At 40.1% G+C, this 15,077-nt stretch overlaps 1 protein-coding gene and 1 pseudogene across 15 annotated transcripts in view; both read left to right on the top strand.

Moving 5' to 3' along the window:
• KLHL2 (kelch like family member 2) overlaps positions 1-15,077 on the top strand; it is a 151,327-nt gene that overhangs the window by 86,237 nt on the left and 50,013 nt on the right. The gene's annotated exons all lie outside the window — the stretch shown is intronic.
• Positions 9,746-12,338, top strand: LOC145526943 (large ribosomal subunit protein eL30 pseudogene; annotated as a pseudogene). Its single transcript, XR_014069335.1, has one exon. The product of XR_014069335.1 is annotated as a large ribosomal subunit protein eL30 pseudogene (transcript).

The following is a 15,077-nucleotide window of genomic DNA, read 5'->3' as shown; positions in this document are numbered from 1 at the left end:
CAGAAGGCCTACCTAGACACCTAAATTGCTTTTGAGTTCAAATTAGAACATGTGAATAGATCTAGGAGAGTGAAGGTATTTCCATAACAATGGTAATAGATGGAAGTGAAAATCTTAACTTTTTTCCCCTTCTCCTAGGCTTTTAAGTAGGGTCTGAGACATACAGGCAAGAAAGAAGGAAAGGAAGAAATAAAGAGCAATAGACAAGTTAATGCATACAGAAGTCCATAGATACATGGAAAGAAGGGGGGAGGAGAAAGAAGTTTGAGAGAGAGGGTGGGGAAGGGAAGAAAGTTACATGACCTCAGGGTACTTTCTGATCCAAGGTATCACTGTGTGTTGAGACTGGAGCACCCTTATCCTCTGAAAATTCACCAGGGCTCTGGGCACAAGATCTGCATCATTCTTTTCTCTTGGAGATTGGGAATGAGCTCTGTTGTATTCTTTATAGTTAAATTGTGCAGATATAATGGAAGAGTTAAGATATTCTATGGGAATCTCTGTGAATGGTGCTTGTTTTTCTTAGTATCAGCATCTTTAGAAAAAGTAAAAATGTGAGAAAGCAGGTGGAGAAGGTCGGAGGTCTGAGCAGTGCAGGAAAGTCTGCCCTGCCCAGCCTGGTGCCCCCTCCCTTGGTCTCAGCCCCAGCCCCGCCCCCTGGCCCATGCTACTTTTCTAGGGTTGTGAACAGCAAAGTTCAGCCAAGTCCTTCAAAAGTGTGGACTTGTTTGGAGAATGCTGGTTTGTGAACTGTTACTTCTGATGTGTTTTGAGTGATGTCTATATTTAATTCATTCCCCAAATCATTAGGATTTTGAGCATTTTTGCTGGACTGACAATATAGAGGAGATAAAAACTGAACTTATGACTTCAGGTGCATTTTAATAGTCCCAGTAAAAGATGCTTTCGGAAGTTAGATTTTAATTTGAAATACAAATTTTATTCAGCCTTCTTTGTTGATAAACAAAAGTTACCAGTGATTGAATTGTGAGAATTTCTAACAAATTTAAGGGAAGCAATAAATTCCAGATTCTTAGTCATTCCAACATCTCAACACTCCCCACACTAAAAATCTGAGAAGCTACTTAATATAGATTCTAACTGACCTTTGGGGAAATATTTATGATCATTTTCAAATCAGCCGAAACTCTGAGGAACCTGGCATTCCTCTGTAGCAAAGCTACCTGTGAAGAAGTCCCTTTCTCCTGTCTCTTACATGCTTTCAGTTTATTTCTCATTCTCCTTGCACTTAACCCTATTATCTGTTTGTGTATCCTAGGCCTGTCCATGAGCCCCATGCTCTGCTCTGCTCTGCTAAGTCGCTTCAGTCGTGTCCGACTCTGTGCGACCCCATAGACGGCAGCCCACCAGGCTCCGCCATCCCTGGGATTCTCCAGGCAAGAATACTGGAGTGGGTTGCCATTTCCTTCTCCAGTGCATGAAAGGGAAAAGTGAAAGTGAAGTCGCTCAGCCATGTCAGACTCTTAGCAACCCCATGGACTGCAGCCTACCAGGCTCCTCCGTCCATGGGATTTTCCAGGCAAGAGTACTGGAGTGGGGTGCCATTGCCTTCTCCGATGAGCCCCATACTACCCTTCTTTAGCCTTCCCACTGTGCTTATGTGATGATCAAGCATTTTTATATGCCAGCTGTTTTCATGTGTACCCTCTTTCCTGTTATCTTAAGTGAAACTTTGCTTTTTCCCATACGTGTATGTTGGGGGCAGACTTCTTTAAGTGGCACTCCCCCTTAAAGAGAGTGACTCACCAGGAAGGTGGGTAGGAGGTAGACTCCCAGCCTGTTCCTCTCTCACTGCCACTGTCCTCAGTCCTACGCTGGCTGGCTGGCGGTCTGCAGCACTCTCTCTGACTCCCAGCCTGTTCCTCTCTCACTGCCGCCCTCCTCAGTCCTGCGCTGGCCAGCTGGCGGTTTGCTCTCTACGCCTTCAGGTCTCCACTGTGTCTTCCCTCTGCACTTTGTTTCTCTTGCTGCCAGCAACTTCAAAATCTGTCCTGTTGTCTCTCCTGAGACTCCCTCTTCCTAGCTCCTTGTGACTACTGTCTTCCTTCCATAAACCCGTTTGCCACACATCTCTAGGGCATTTTGAACCTTGTTCCCATTTGGAGCTCCGAGGTATCAGCTGACCGATGCTGACCATTTCCTGCCCTCATGCTCTTGTATTTCTTCATCCATCTGTGTTCTCTGGTCCCAGTTCTTCCAGTCATCTCTTGGTTGCTGAGCTTAGACGCAGTAGTCAGTCCTTTCAAAGCTACCGTCTGTGTGCCTGGTATTGCCTGAACTGCTGTGGATGATAACAGGTTCAATATGATTTAACCCCTGATTCCAAGGAGTTTATTGGTCAGTAATAGTCAGCTCACACCCAGTTTTAGTATATCCAGATTATGCTCTATTCTCTGTGAGAGCTGATGCCATGACATTTTCTTCTACTGTCAGTTTCCTTTGGTCATTTTTCCATTTCTCTAATTTAGGCTAGGAATCACTACTCTGGGTAAACATCTGTCAAAATAAACTCATGATTTTGAAAGCAGCCCTGTTGAAAGAAACTTGAGAGTGGTTCTAATAATGGTGTCACCAGCCTTGACTTTGTGATAAAGAATAGATGCTGATTATTGAGAGTCTATTGCGATGTTAATGTATTGCTGAAGAAAATTCTTCCTTTGGAAGATATATGAAAGCATTTGATGTGCACCACTGCTTGACTGTTTGCTGACTTAAATGACAGCTCTTAAAAGAATTAATAATTTTTATATTCTTAAATTCATTATAGTCCTCATTTATGTCCTAGTTAACTACATGCAGTCTCTCTGTTTTGCTTTATTGACAGTTTTTCTAGCTGAGATGAGTTAGCTATTCTCAGGTTTCACCAAACTGTGTGTTAATGGAAACTGCTGGAGATAACATATATGGATTTTTTTCCCCCCTAGAAACTAATAATATTCAGAATGAAAGACTCATGGAGTGTTCACACTAGTTGGGAACCTTAGCAGTTATCTAGTCTAACCCTTTCATTGTATTAATTAAAAAAATGAAGACTAGAGATATCTTTCCTTTCCACAGAACACTAGAGATATCTTTCCTTTCCCCAGAACACTTTCTCTCTCAGAGGTAAGCTGTTTGTGGATTTAAAATACTGTTGTTATCCAGGCACTTAACCTCACTTTTCAGATAGGATTCTGCCCTAGATGGAGTATAGAGGAATTATACGAACCCCTCATGGCAATTAATTTTCATCAAAATGTTCTTGTGCAGAAATCAGGTATGAAGACTACTTTGTTTCTTAGCAGAGGGTGCAAAACAAAAAGAACTTTGAGCTTGTATTGTTGACTTCATCAGCTTAGTTTGGTTTGAGCAACTTGAGCCTTTTAGACCTGGTGTGATAAATCGTAGTGACTATCTCTCATTTCTTGATAAACTTATTTTATTTGTAGGAGGGAAGCAAACAGGAAAATTTGGTTGCTCTACAGAGTGAAGAGATTTCTTATATATAAGGAAGAATGCTTGTGTACATTATATATGTATAAAATATGTGTTTAATGTATATTGCATGACTAGAGCATAGTTAATACTGCTGGGAATCATGCTCTTTTGAGAGAGAAGTAACTGATCATCAAACGGCAGTATGATTACTGGTTGGCTTTACTCAGTGGCAGAGGAAACTAGTAGAGGCAAATCACTAATACCACAATAAAAGCTCTGTGCTATAAACAGAATAATCTGTTACCATATGGTTTGGAAGACTGGAAAGAGTCAATGAGGCTGGTAACAGAATTAGGGTAGTGAAGATAGAGAGAAGGTTGTGGATCTTGGAACTGACCCTGGATATGAGTACAGGAAACAGACTAGACTCTGAAATGTTCTGCCCTTTAGCGTTACATTTTAGGTAAAGCTTTGTAGGTACATTTCATTGTGTGCATATGTATTGCCAGTGTGCAGTAGCTGCTCAATTTTACTATACCTTACTGAGATACTGCTGTTGCTAAGTCGCTTCAGTCATGTCCAACTCTGTGCGACCCCATAGACGGCAGCCCACCAGGCTCCCCCGTCCCTGGGATTCTCCAGGCAAGAATACTGGAGTGGGTTGCCATTTCCTTCTCCAGTGGATGAAAGGGAAAAGTGAAAGTGAAGTCGCTCAGTCGTGTTCGACTCTTAGCGACCCCATGGACTGTAGCCTACCAGGCTCCTCTGTCCATGGGATTTTCCAGGCAAGAGTACTGGAGTGGGTTGCCATTTCCCTCTCTGGGGGAACCTTCCGACCAGGGATCGAATCTGGGTCTCTGGGTTTGCAGGTTTCATGGTAAAGAGTTTGCAGGCAGACTCTTTACCATCTGAGCCACCAGGGAAGCCCTGGTGACAAGTATTAGACTTGTATTGACCAAACCAATCCGAAGATACTAGGGTTTTTGTTGATAGTGGATTCAATAGCAATCAGTAATGTAACTGTATCTATAAAGATGTAAGGTGATTATCTCATTCTCTTCCACCCAGGTCAGATCATATCTATGAATCATATCTATCATATGATCATATCAGATCATATCTGTCATTTTCAGTTACATGTTTTAAGAGAGAGTGATGAACTGAAGCACTGAATTCAGAGCCAGGATGATGTTGAAGACCTGAAACTGTTTTACAAGGCGTAGTCAAAAGAATTTGTAAAATTCTGGATAATATAATGTTCTCTGTAAAAGTTTGAGGGAATTTCATGAGAGAAAGAGCTTAACCTTGTTCTGTGGTGGGTATAAGTAGCATCAGTGTTAAAAATTAAGGAGAAAGATTTTATTTTATTTTTTGCAACATAAAGAAGCTTGCAGTAAGTGCTCAAAGGTGATGTGGCTGCTTTGCTCTCTGCTGATGTCTGCAAACGATAGCCAGATACCCATTTAATGTGAACATTTTAGAGATTACTCTTTCATTCGGAAGTTGTGGTCAGGTCCCTTGTATCACTAAATCTTATGACTTTCCTAAGTCACTATTGAGAAGGATTCCCAGGATTTGAGAAGCAATTTATTTTAGAGGTTATAGAGAGGAGAGGATGGAGGAAGAGGAAGAGAGGAGTTGTTTACTGGGTCCACAGTTTTAGATTTTACAGTGTGAACATACATAACACTACTGAACTATATGCATACTTAAAAATGGTTAAGGTAGTAAATTATCTTATGTTTTTACCACAATAAAAAGAGGAGGGACTAGTGAGGAATCAGCTGTGACTGAGACTGTTTGGCCTTGGAGTCAATGTGGATAATAGAGCCATTGATAACCAAAAAGAATAAGAGAGGTCGGGCAGGTGTCTGGAGGAAGGTGTAGGTGGGTGTTAGTCTTGATTGCTCAAGGGACAATCAGCAGTGAAATGTGGTATCAATTTACAGGTTCTCACACTTGGCAAGATTATTAGCAGTAGCCAAAGACAGCTTAGCTAGCAGAAGACGTTGATTTGTTTTTGAGGAAGATAATCAGTAGACTCAGCCAGAGCATCTTTGTTGAGCTTCAAGCCAAGAAGTGAAGCAGTGCCATCAATGGAAAGATGCATAATGATTAGAAAAGACCATAGAACTCAAAACAGATGAAAATAAGTGATCTATGGCAGAGACGGCTTGTATATGTTGCAGGTGCATGGTGTAGGGGTGGATCTATTTGTTTAAAAGAGCCATGACGGTTAGACAGATCATATAGAGACTAAAGATAGCTGGAAACTCATTTATTGGGGTTTGGGAGAGAGGTTGAGTCGGGGAACAACCATACTGGCGTGACAGTTGACAGTAACTGGGACACACACAAATGGGGATGAAATGATTAAAGGAGATTGAACAGAAAATGAAAAGGGATGTCGGGGCAGGCAGGACCATAGGTAACATCTAGTTTTAGGGAGCTATTAGAGACAGACTGAGTAGTTAGAAAGGTAGAAAGAAGTGTTATAGAATCTGGCTAAGAGAGGGAGTTCTTAGGGTGAAACACTGCACAGGGGTTGAGGCAGATTATACTCATCTCAATAAAGAACTTCCAGAGAACAACTGGACGGGAAAGGGGGCCAGAGGCTCTGTCACCACAGATAAAGGTGTGCCTGCATCTGTATGTGGAGGCGTCAGCATTAAGGTCTGCCCTAAAGAATTTTGGTGTGAAGGCCAGCAAGGTAGGGCAGTGGCCCAAGTAGGGGAGGATAGGAGATGTTTGTTCACTGAAGTGAACACAATAAAATGCATTGATTTTCTGTACCAACACTTTTCTTTCTCATTGGGGACAGAAAGTAGTTAGGCTTAGTTTGGTGAATTTTTTTCCTTTTGTTTTTAAAATTTCAATCAAAAATATTTTCACACGGTTAAAAACATTTTTTTAGTCATGAGCGTAACACATCCCTCATTCTGGTCTTCCCTCCCTATGCACCAAATATCCTGTATCCATCCACAGAAGAAAGTGTCTTTGTGGCAGCTGTGGGATCCATCACCACGCACTAAGGGACCCAGAAGGAGCCTTGCCCGCTGTGCATTAGGCAGTAGGCAGGCGGACCTTGGTCCTGGCTGTGGCTCACAAGTGATCTGTGAATCAGTTTTAGCCCCTCTTGACTGCAGTCTGGAAGCACCCAGAGAACACTGACCTAGAGTGTTCCCCACAGATGAGGGAGCTTTTGTGGAAGTCTAGGTTTCCAGAGGACACGATTTAGCATTCCGTTGGAGCAAAAACAATATCAACACATGTTTGGATATACTGAAGGGGCTGAGAAAAGCAGTTTGACTTCACCTGTGTCCGCTCACCCATGTGGCAGCACAGCTTAGTGCCAGGAGAAACCTTCCTTCTTTAGTCCATGATTCATAAGTGCAGGAGAGAGAAAGATTTTCTCAGACACAAAGGCTGAGGGAGTTCATCACCACTAGTTCTGCCATAAAAGAAGTGTTGAAAGGAATTCTTCAAGCTGAAATAAGAGGATGCTAATTTATAAAATGAAAATGTATGAAAATGTACATACAACTAACATGACAGCATGAAATAAGATGAAAATGTATAAAAATATAAACACAACACACTGGTAAAGGTGAGTATATAATCAATTAAGAGTACTCTAATACTCTAAAATGATGGTATAAGATTAAAGAACAAGTGCATTAAAATTAACTGTAGCTACAATAATTTATTAATGAATATAAAATATAAAAAGAGGTAAACCATACGTCAAAATACATTAAAGGTAGAGGGGAGTAAAAGGGTAGTTTTTGTATGTGATTAGAGTTGTCATCAGCATAAGATAGATTGTTACATCAATAAAGTGTTTTATGTAAGCCTGGAAACCACAAAGCAAAGCAAAAACCTAAAGCAGATACACAAAAGATGCACCACTACAGAAAACCATGAGTTTACTAAGGAAGACAGTGAGAGAACAAAGAAACTATAAAAACAGCCAGAAAACTGTAAGATGGAATTCCTAATATCTTACCGATCAATAATTTTGCTAAATATAAATGGATTGAATTCTCCAGTCAAATGGCATAGAGTGGTGGGATGGATTTAAAAAACAAACAGACAAAAAGTAATATATGGTACTTAAGAGACTCACTTCGGCTTTGAGGACACACACATGGGCTCGAAGTGAAGAGATGAAAAAGATCCTTCATGCAAGTGAAAGCCAGAAGAGTACAGGGGTGCCTATACTGATGTCAGACAAAGTAGATGTGAAGCCAAAAGTGGTAATTAGAGACAGAAAAGGTCATTATACAATGATAAAGGGGTCAACTCATTAGAAGATAAAACAGTCATAAATACATGTATACCAAACATTGGAGCACTAAAATATATTAAATGCTCAAAGGTCTGGAAAGAGAAACAGACAGCAATAAAATAATCTTCAAGGACATCATTACTCCACCTTCAACACTGGATAATCATCTAGATTATCAACAAGGAAACTAGACTTCAACCAGGCTTCAAGCCAAATGGACCTAAAAGATAAATCAGAACATTACACCCAAAAGTAGCAGTATACACATCTTCACACACAGAACGTTCTCCAGGATAGACCATAGGCTAGATCATAAAGTGAGTCTTAACAAATTTAAGAAAATTAAAATCATACAAGTATTCTTTTTGACCATTGTGGTATAATACTAGCAATCAGTAACGGAAGGAAATTGAAAAATTCACAAATGTGTGAAAATTAAACAACACAGTCCTGAACAACCAGTAGATCAAAAACAGGAAATTTAAAGAAAACAGCTACAAAGGGAGAAATCAAAAAGAAAATTGAAAAATATCTTGAAGCAAACAAAAATGAAAATCTACCATACCAAAATCTATCATTTCAGTTCACTGGCTTAGTTGTGTCCGACTCATTGCGACCCCGTGGACTGCAGCACGCCAGGATTCCCTGTCCATCACCAACTCCTGGACCTTGCTCAAACTCATGTTCATTGAGTCGGTGATGCCATCCAGCCATCTCATCCTCTGTCAACCCCTTCTCCTACCTTCAATCTTTCCCAGCATTAGGGTCTTTTCCAGTGAATCAGTTCTTTGCATCAGGTAGCCAAAATATTGGAGCTTCAGCTTCAGCATCAGTCCTTCCAATGAATATTCAGGACTGATTTCTTTTACAATTGACTGGTTTGATCTCCTTGCAGTCCAAGGGACTCTCAAGAATCTTCTCCAACACCAGTTCAACAGCATCAATTCTTTGGCTCTCAGCTTTCTTTATAGTCCAATTCTTACATCCATACGTGACTACTGGAAAAACCATAACTTTGACTAGATGGACCTTTGTAGGCAAAGTAATGTCTCTACTTTTTAATGTGCTGTCTAGGTTTGTCATAGCATTTCTTCCAAGGAGCAAGCATCTTTTAATTTCATGTCTGCTGTCACCATCTGCAGTGATTTTGGAGTCCAAGAAAATAAAGTCTCTCACTGTTTCTGTTGTTTCCCTGTCAATTTGCCATGAAGTGATGGTACTGGATGCCATATTAGTTCTTTGAATCTTGAGTTTTAAGTCAGCCTTTTCACTCTTCTCTTTTACTTTCATCAAGAGGCTCTTTAGTTCCTCTTCACTTTGCCGTAAGGGTGGTGTCATCTGCTTGTCTGAGGTTGTTGATATCTCTCCTGGCAATCTTGGGTCAAGCTTGTGCTTCATCCAGCCCAGCATTTCTCATGATGTACTCTGCATAGAAGTTAAATAGCAGGGTGACAATTTACAGCCTTGACATACTCCTTTCCCAATTTGAAACCAGTCCAATGTTCTATGTCCAGTTCTAACTGTTTCTTCTTAATCTGCATACAGGTTTCTTAGGCAGCAGGTAAGGTGCCTAATTCCCATCTGTTTTAAGAATTTTCCACAGTTTATTGTGATCCACACAGTCAAAGGCTTTAGCGTAGTCAATAAAGCAGAAGTAGATGTTTCTCTGGAATTCTCATGCTTTTTCCAAGATCCATTGGATGTTGGCAATTTGATCTCTGGTTCCTCTGCGTTTTCTGAAACCAGCTTGAACATCTGGAAGTTCTCAGTTCAGGTACTGTTGAGGCCTAGCTTGGATAATTTTGAGCATTTCTTTGCTGGCACGTGAAATGAGTGCAATTGTGCAGTTGCTTGAACATTCTTTGGCATTGCCTTTCTTTGTGATTGGAATGAAAACTGACCTTTTCCAGTCCTGTGGCCACTGCTGCATTTTCCAAATTTGCTGGCATATTGATTGCGGCACTTTGACAGGATGATAGTGACGTAAATATGGACACATAGGCCAATGGAGCAGAAGGAGCACATGGTAATAACCCCCTCATATATAGCCAACCAGTATTTGGCAAGGAAGTTGAGAATGTTCAATGAGGGATGTCAGATTTCTTCAGTAAATGGTGTTGGAAGAATTGGATACTTAAAAGAATGAAATTGGACCCCTATCTTACATCACTTAAGGAAATTAACTTAAATAGATTAGAGACTTATACATAAGACCTAAAACCATAAAGCTCCTAGATGAAAACAGAGTTTTTGTGAAACACTTTGGTGTTGGTAGTGATTTTTCAGATACGGCAAAAAAAGCAAAAATTTCTACATAGGACTTCATAAAAACCAAAAAGCTTCTGCACAACAAAAAAACAATCAGCAAAATGAAAAGGCAACCTACAAAGTAGGAGGAAGTATTTGCAAATCATATATCTGTAAGGGATTGATATCTAAAATATATGATGGTCTCATACAATTCAGTAACAAAACATAATTACTATTGCCTTTTTGAGTACCTGAGATTTATTCTGTTAGCAGATTTCAACTGTGTAATGCCTTATTGTTAATGGTAGTCACCATTCTATATGTCAGATCCGCAGAACTTACTCACCTTATAGCTGGAAGATTGGCCCCTTTGACCTAACCCCTCCAAGCCCTGTTAACTGCCACAATCTACTGTGTTTATATTGCTTTGACTGTTTAGCTTTCACATATAAGTGATATGTGTCTTCATGTGACTTAATTTCACTTAGCATAATGCCCTCAAGGTCCATCCAAGTTGATACAAATGGCAGAGTTTTCTTCTTTCTTCATAAGTAGTGTGTGTGTGTGTGTGTGTGATCCTTTTTGATGCTGAAGCTGAAGCTCCAGTACTTGGGCCACCTGATGCAATGAGCCGACTCATTGCAAAAGACCCTGATGCTGGGCAAGATTGAGGGCAGGAGGAAAAGGGGACGACAGACGATGAGATGGCTGGATGACATCACCGACTCAATGGACACGAGTTTGAGCAAACTCTGGGAGACACAATAGGTCAGGGAAGCTTGGCATACTGCAGTCCATGGGGTTACAAAGAGTTGGACACGACTGAGCAACAACAATACGTTCGCTATTGTGAAGAACACTGCAGTGAACATGATAACATAGATATCTCTTCAAGTAGTGATTTCATTTCCTTCAAATATATACCAGCAGTGGGCTTGCTAGATCATGCAGTGGTTCTGTTGTTAGTGTTTTAAGGAGCCTCCATGGTGTTTTCCATAGTGGCTGCATCAGTTTATCATTTCCATCAGCAGTGCAGGAGGGTTCCCTTTTCTCCACATCTTCACCAACACTTGTCTTTTCAATGGCAGTCATTCTAACAGTTGTCAGGTGATATGTCATTGTGGTTTTGATTTACATTTTCTGACGATTAATGATGTTGAGCATCTTTTCATGTGCTTGTTCGCCATTTGTATATCTTCTTTGCAAAAATGTCTGTGCAGATCCTCTGCCTATTTTTTTAATCAGATTTTTGGTTTTTTTGCTGTTTAGTTGTAGGAGTTATTTTTATATTCTTAATATATTACTAATCAGATGTATGATCTGAAAATATTTTTTTCCCATTCCAGTGGGTTGCTTTTGCATGCTGATAATTGTGTCTTTTGATGCACAACATTTTTATGTTCAATATAGTCCCATTTGTCTATTTTTGTTTTGGTTTCCTGTTCTTTTGTTGTCATATCTAAGAAAAAAATTGCTAAATTAAACATCATAAGGTTTTCCCCTGTGTTCTGTTTTAGAGTTTTATAGTTTGGGATCTTTAAGTTTAGGAACTTAATCCATTTTGAATTAATTTTGGGGTATGGTATAAGATTAGAGCCCACCCTCATTCTTTTGCATGTGAGTATCCAGTTTTTCCCAATACTATTTTTGAAGAAACTGTTGTTTCTTCTTTCAGTGGTCTTGGTATCCTTATCAAAAATCACTTGGCAATATACACAAATTGAAAGATGTATGCACAAATTGAAAGGCAATATTGAAAGGTGTACATTGAAGAGTACACTATGGAGGTTCCTTAAAAAATTAAAAATAGAACTACCATATGATCTAGCAATTCCACTGCTGTCACCCTTGTCCGTCATCACCTTCACCCCCATCCCCTTGTAGAGGTAATTACTAGTATTAGTTTTTGAATTTTATGTTCTGTTTTGTGGGGGTGAGGGAGGTTAGATCATTTATGTACATGGTTCATATAACAGTACAGTACACACCTTTCTTGCTCCCTGGCCATCTTGGCGGCTTCTCTTGGTTGGGGGCTTCCTGCTCCTAAGGTAGAAAGATGGTAGCCACAAAGAAGATGTAAAAGTCACTGGAATTAATCAATGCTATGCTCCAATTGGTTATGAAAAGTGGAATGTATGTAGTTGGGTACAAGCCGACTCTGAAAATGTTCCAACAAGGCAAAGCAAAACTGGTCATCCTTGCCAACAACTGCCCAGCCCTGAGGAAATCTGAAATAGAGTATTATGCCATGTTGGCCAAAACTGGTGTCCATTACTGCAGCGGGAATAATATTGAATTGGGCACAGCATGTGGAAAATACTACAGAGTATGTACACTGACTGTCATTAATCCCGGTGACTGATATCATTGGAAGCGTGCCAGAACAGACTGGTGAAAAATAAATCGTGTACAATTTTTCTTTAACTGGCTGGAGATTGTTTTTTTTTTTTTTTTTTAATACAGTGTACAAAGCTATCCATTGAAAAAATGTTTCCATCTCTGCCCTCTATTTCCCTCCTCCTTAGGTACACCCTCCTCTGTGGGTTACTGGTTCTGTTAGCTCTTTTTATAGTTTTCCAGTGTGTGTTAGTCTATAGTGTTACCCTTCCCCTTTCTTACGCAGAAGGCAGCTGATACACTGTGTGCTCTGTTCACTACCATTTCCCTGCCTCAAGTTGGCAATATTTCCTAAAGCTCTTTCCATAGCATGAGCTTTCCTATGCTTTTTTTTATAGATGAAGAATATTCCATTGTGTAATTTTACTATTTTTAATCAGTGCCAACTAATGAACTCTTTTGCAGTTTTTAAAAACAATGTTACAGTGAAAAACTTGGAATGTGTTATTTCATAATTAGTCAAGTGTGTTTGTAGAATGAGATTTCAGTATTGCTGTCTGTAGAGCCTGTACCAATTTATGTTCCTACCAACAGTATGAAATAGTACCCTGGTTCATAGTAGGGATTTATTTTGTTTTTCTGTTTGTTTTTAGTTTTGGTCTTCATGGTTTTGTAGCTTGAGGCCAGAGAAGAAATGTTCATATATCATTTTTATTTATAGTAGTGGTAATATTAGAGCATTTGACAATAGAAGCTAAGCAACAGAGAGACAAATACTGACTTGTATAAAGAATATAAAATAACAAAGAGTTGGCCCTGACCATTTTATTGCCTTTCTTCCTACAGAGTTCCTTTGAACACATTTCTACCCAAACATGTCTTCAGTTGCTTTTGGTGCCTAGACATTTGAATATGCACATAGGAATCATTAAATTTAGAACTGTCAGTCATGCCAAGCTTATGTTATTTCAATGTTTTGGACACATATTGCAAGATTTTACTCATTCGTTAAAGGTATTGTTAAGAAACCATACTATTTCTTTTTTAAATATATATTGGAGAAATGACTTGCTGTATTGCGATTGTCTAGCACTGATAGCTTACAGTGAATGATGTCAGATTCGTGATCTCTGAAGAAGATTTAGCTTCAGGACCAGGGACCAGGCTTGATCACTGAAGAGCTTTTATGTAGCAGTTTTATTAAAGTACAAAAAGGGACAGAGAAAGCTTCGGACATAGACATGAGAAGGGGGACAGAGGCCCCACTGGCTAGTCTTATCAAGGCCGTATATACTTTTATACACCCACTCCCACAATATACATTTTAAGATAACAGGATTAGTCAGAAAGTTCTTCAGAAGGAGAAACAAGTCCTTCAGCAGGATACATTGTTACCTAGTTTCAGTTCAGTTCAGTCCCTCAGTCCTGTCCCACTCTTTGCGACCCCATGAATCGCAGCACACCAGGCCTCCCTGTCCATCACCAACTCCCGGAGTCCACTCAAACTCATGTCTATTGAGTCGGTGATGCCATCCAACCGTCTCAACCTCTGTCGTCCCCTTCTCCTCCTGCTTTCAGCCTTTCCCAGCATCAAGATCTCTTCAAAAGAGTCAGCTCTCTACATCAGGTGGCCAAAGGATTGGAGTTTCAGCTTCAACATCAGTCCTTCCAATGAACACCCAGGACTGATCTCCTTTAGGATGGACTGGTTGGATCTCCTTGCAGTCCAAGGGACTCTCGAGTCTTTTCCAACACCACGGTTCAAAAGCGTCAATTCTTCAGTGCTCAGCTTTCTTTATAGTTCAACTCTCACATCCGTACATGACTATTGAAAAAACCATAGCCATGACTAGATGGACCTTTGTTGGCAAAGTAATGTCTCTACTTTTTAATATGCTATCTACGTTGGTCATAACTTTTCTTCCAGGAAGTAAGTGTCTTTTAATATCATGGCTGCAGTTACCATCTGCAGTGATTTTTGGAGCCCCCAGAAGTAAAGTCTGCCACTGTTTCCACTGTTTCCCCATCTATTTGCCCTGAAGTGATGGGACTGGATGCCCTGATCTTAGTTTTCTGAATGTTGAGCTTTAGGCCAACTTTTTCACTCTCCTCTTTCACTTTCATCAAGAGGCTCTTTAGTTCCTCTTCACTTTCTGCCATAAGGGTGATGTCATCTGCATATCTGAGATTATTGATATTTTCTCCCGGCAATCTTGATTTCAGCTTGTGCTTCATCCAGCCCAGCATTTCTCATGATGTACTCTGCATATAAGTTAAATAAGCAGGGTGACAATATACAGCCTTGATGTACTCCTTTCCCTATTTGGAACCAGTCTGTTGTCATGTCCAGTTCTAACTGTTGCTTCCTGACCTATATACAGATTTCAAGAGGGAGGCCAGGTAGTCTGATATTCTCATCTCTTTCAGAATTTTCCACAGTTTATAGTGATCCACACAGTCAAAGGCTTTGGCAGACTCAATAAAGCAGAAATAGATGCTTTTCTGGAACTCTCTTGCTTTTTCCATGATCCAGCGGATGTTGGCAGTTTGATTTCTGGTTCCTCTGCCTTTTCTAAAACCAGCTTGAACATCTGGAAGTTCGCGGTTCACTTATCATTGAGGCCTGGCTTGGAGAATTTTGAGCATTACTTTACTAGCATGTGAGATGAGTGCAATTGTGTGGTAGTTTGAGCATTCTTTGGCATTGCTTTTCTTTGGGATTGGACTGAAAATTGACCTTTTCATCAGTCCTATGGCCACTGCT

Source organism: Giraffa tippelskirchi, chromosome 11 (genome assembly GCF_054371585.1).
Source record: "Giraffa tippelskirchi isolate mGirTip1 chromosome 11, T2T-mGirTip1v1.2.pri, whole genome shotgun sequence".
Lineage (NCBI taxonomy): Eukaryota > Metazoa > Chordata > Mammalia > Artiodactyla > Giraffidae > Giraffa > Giraffa tippelskirchi.
Note: the sequence above shows the minus strand (reverse complement) of the source record. Positions and strands in the feature narration are given on the sequence as shown.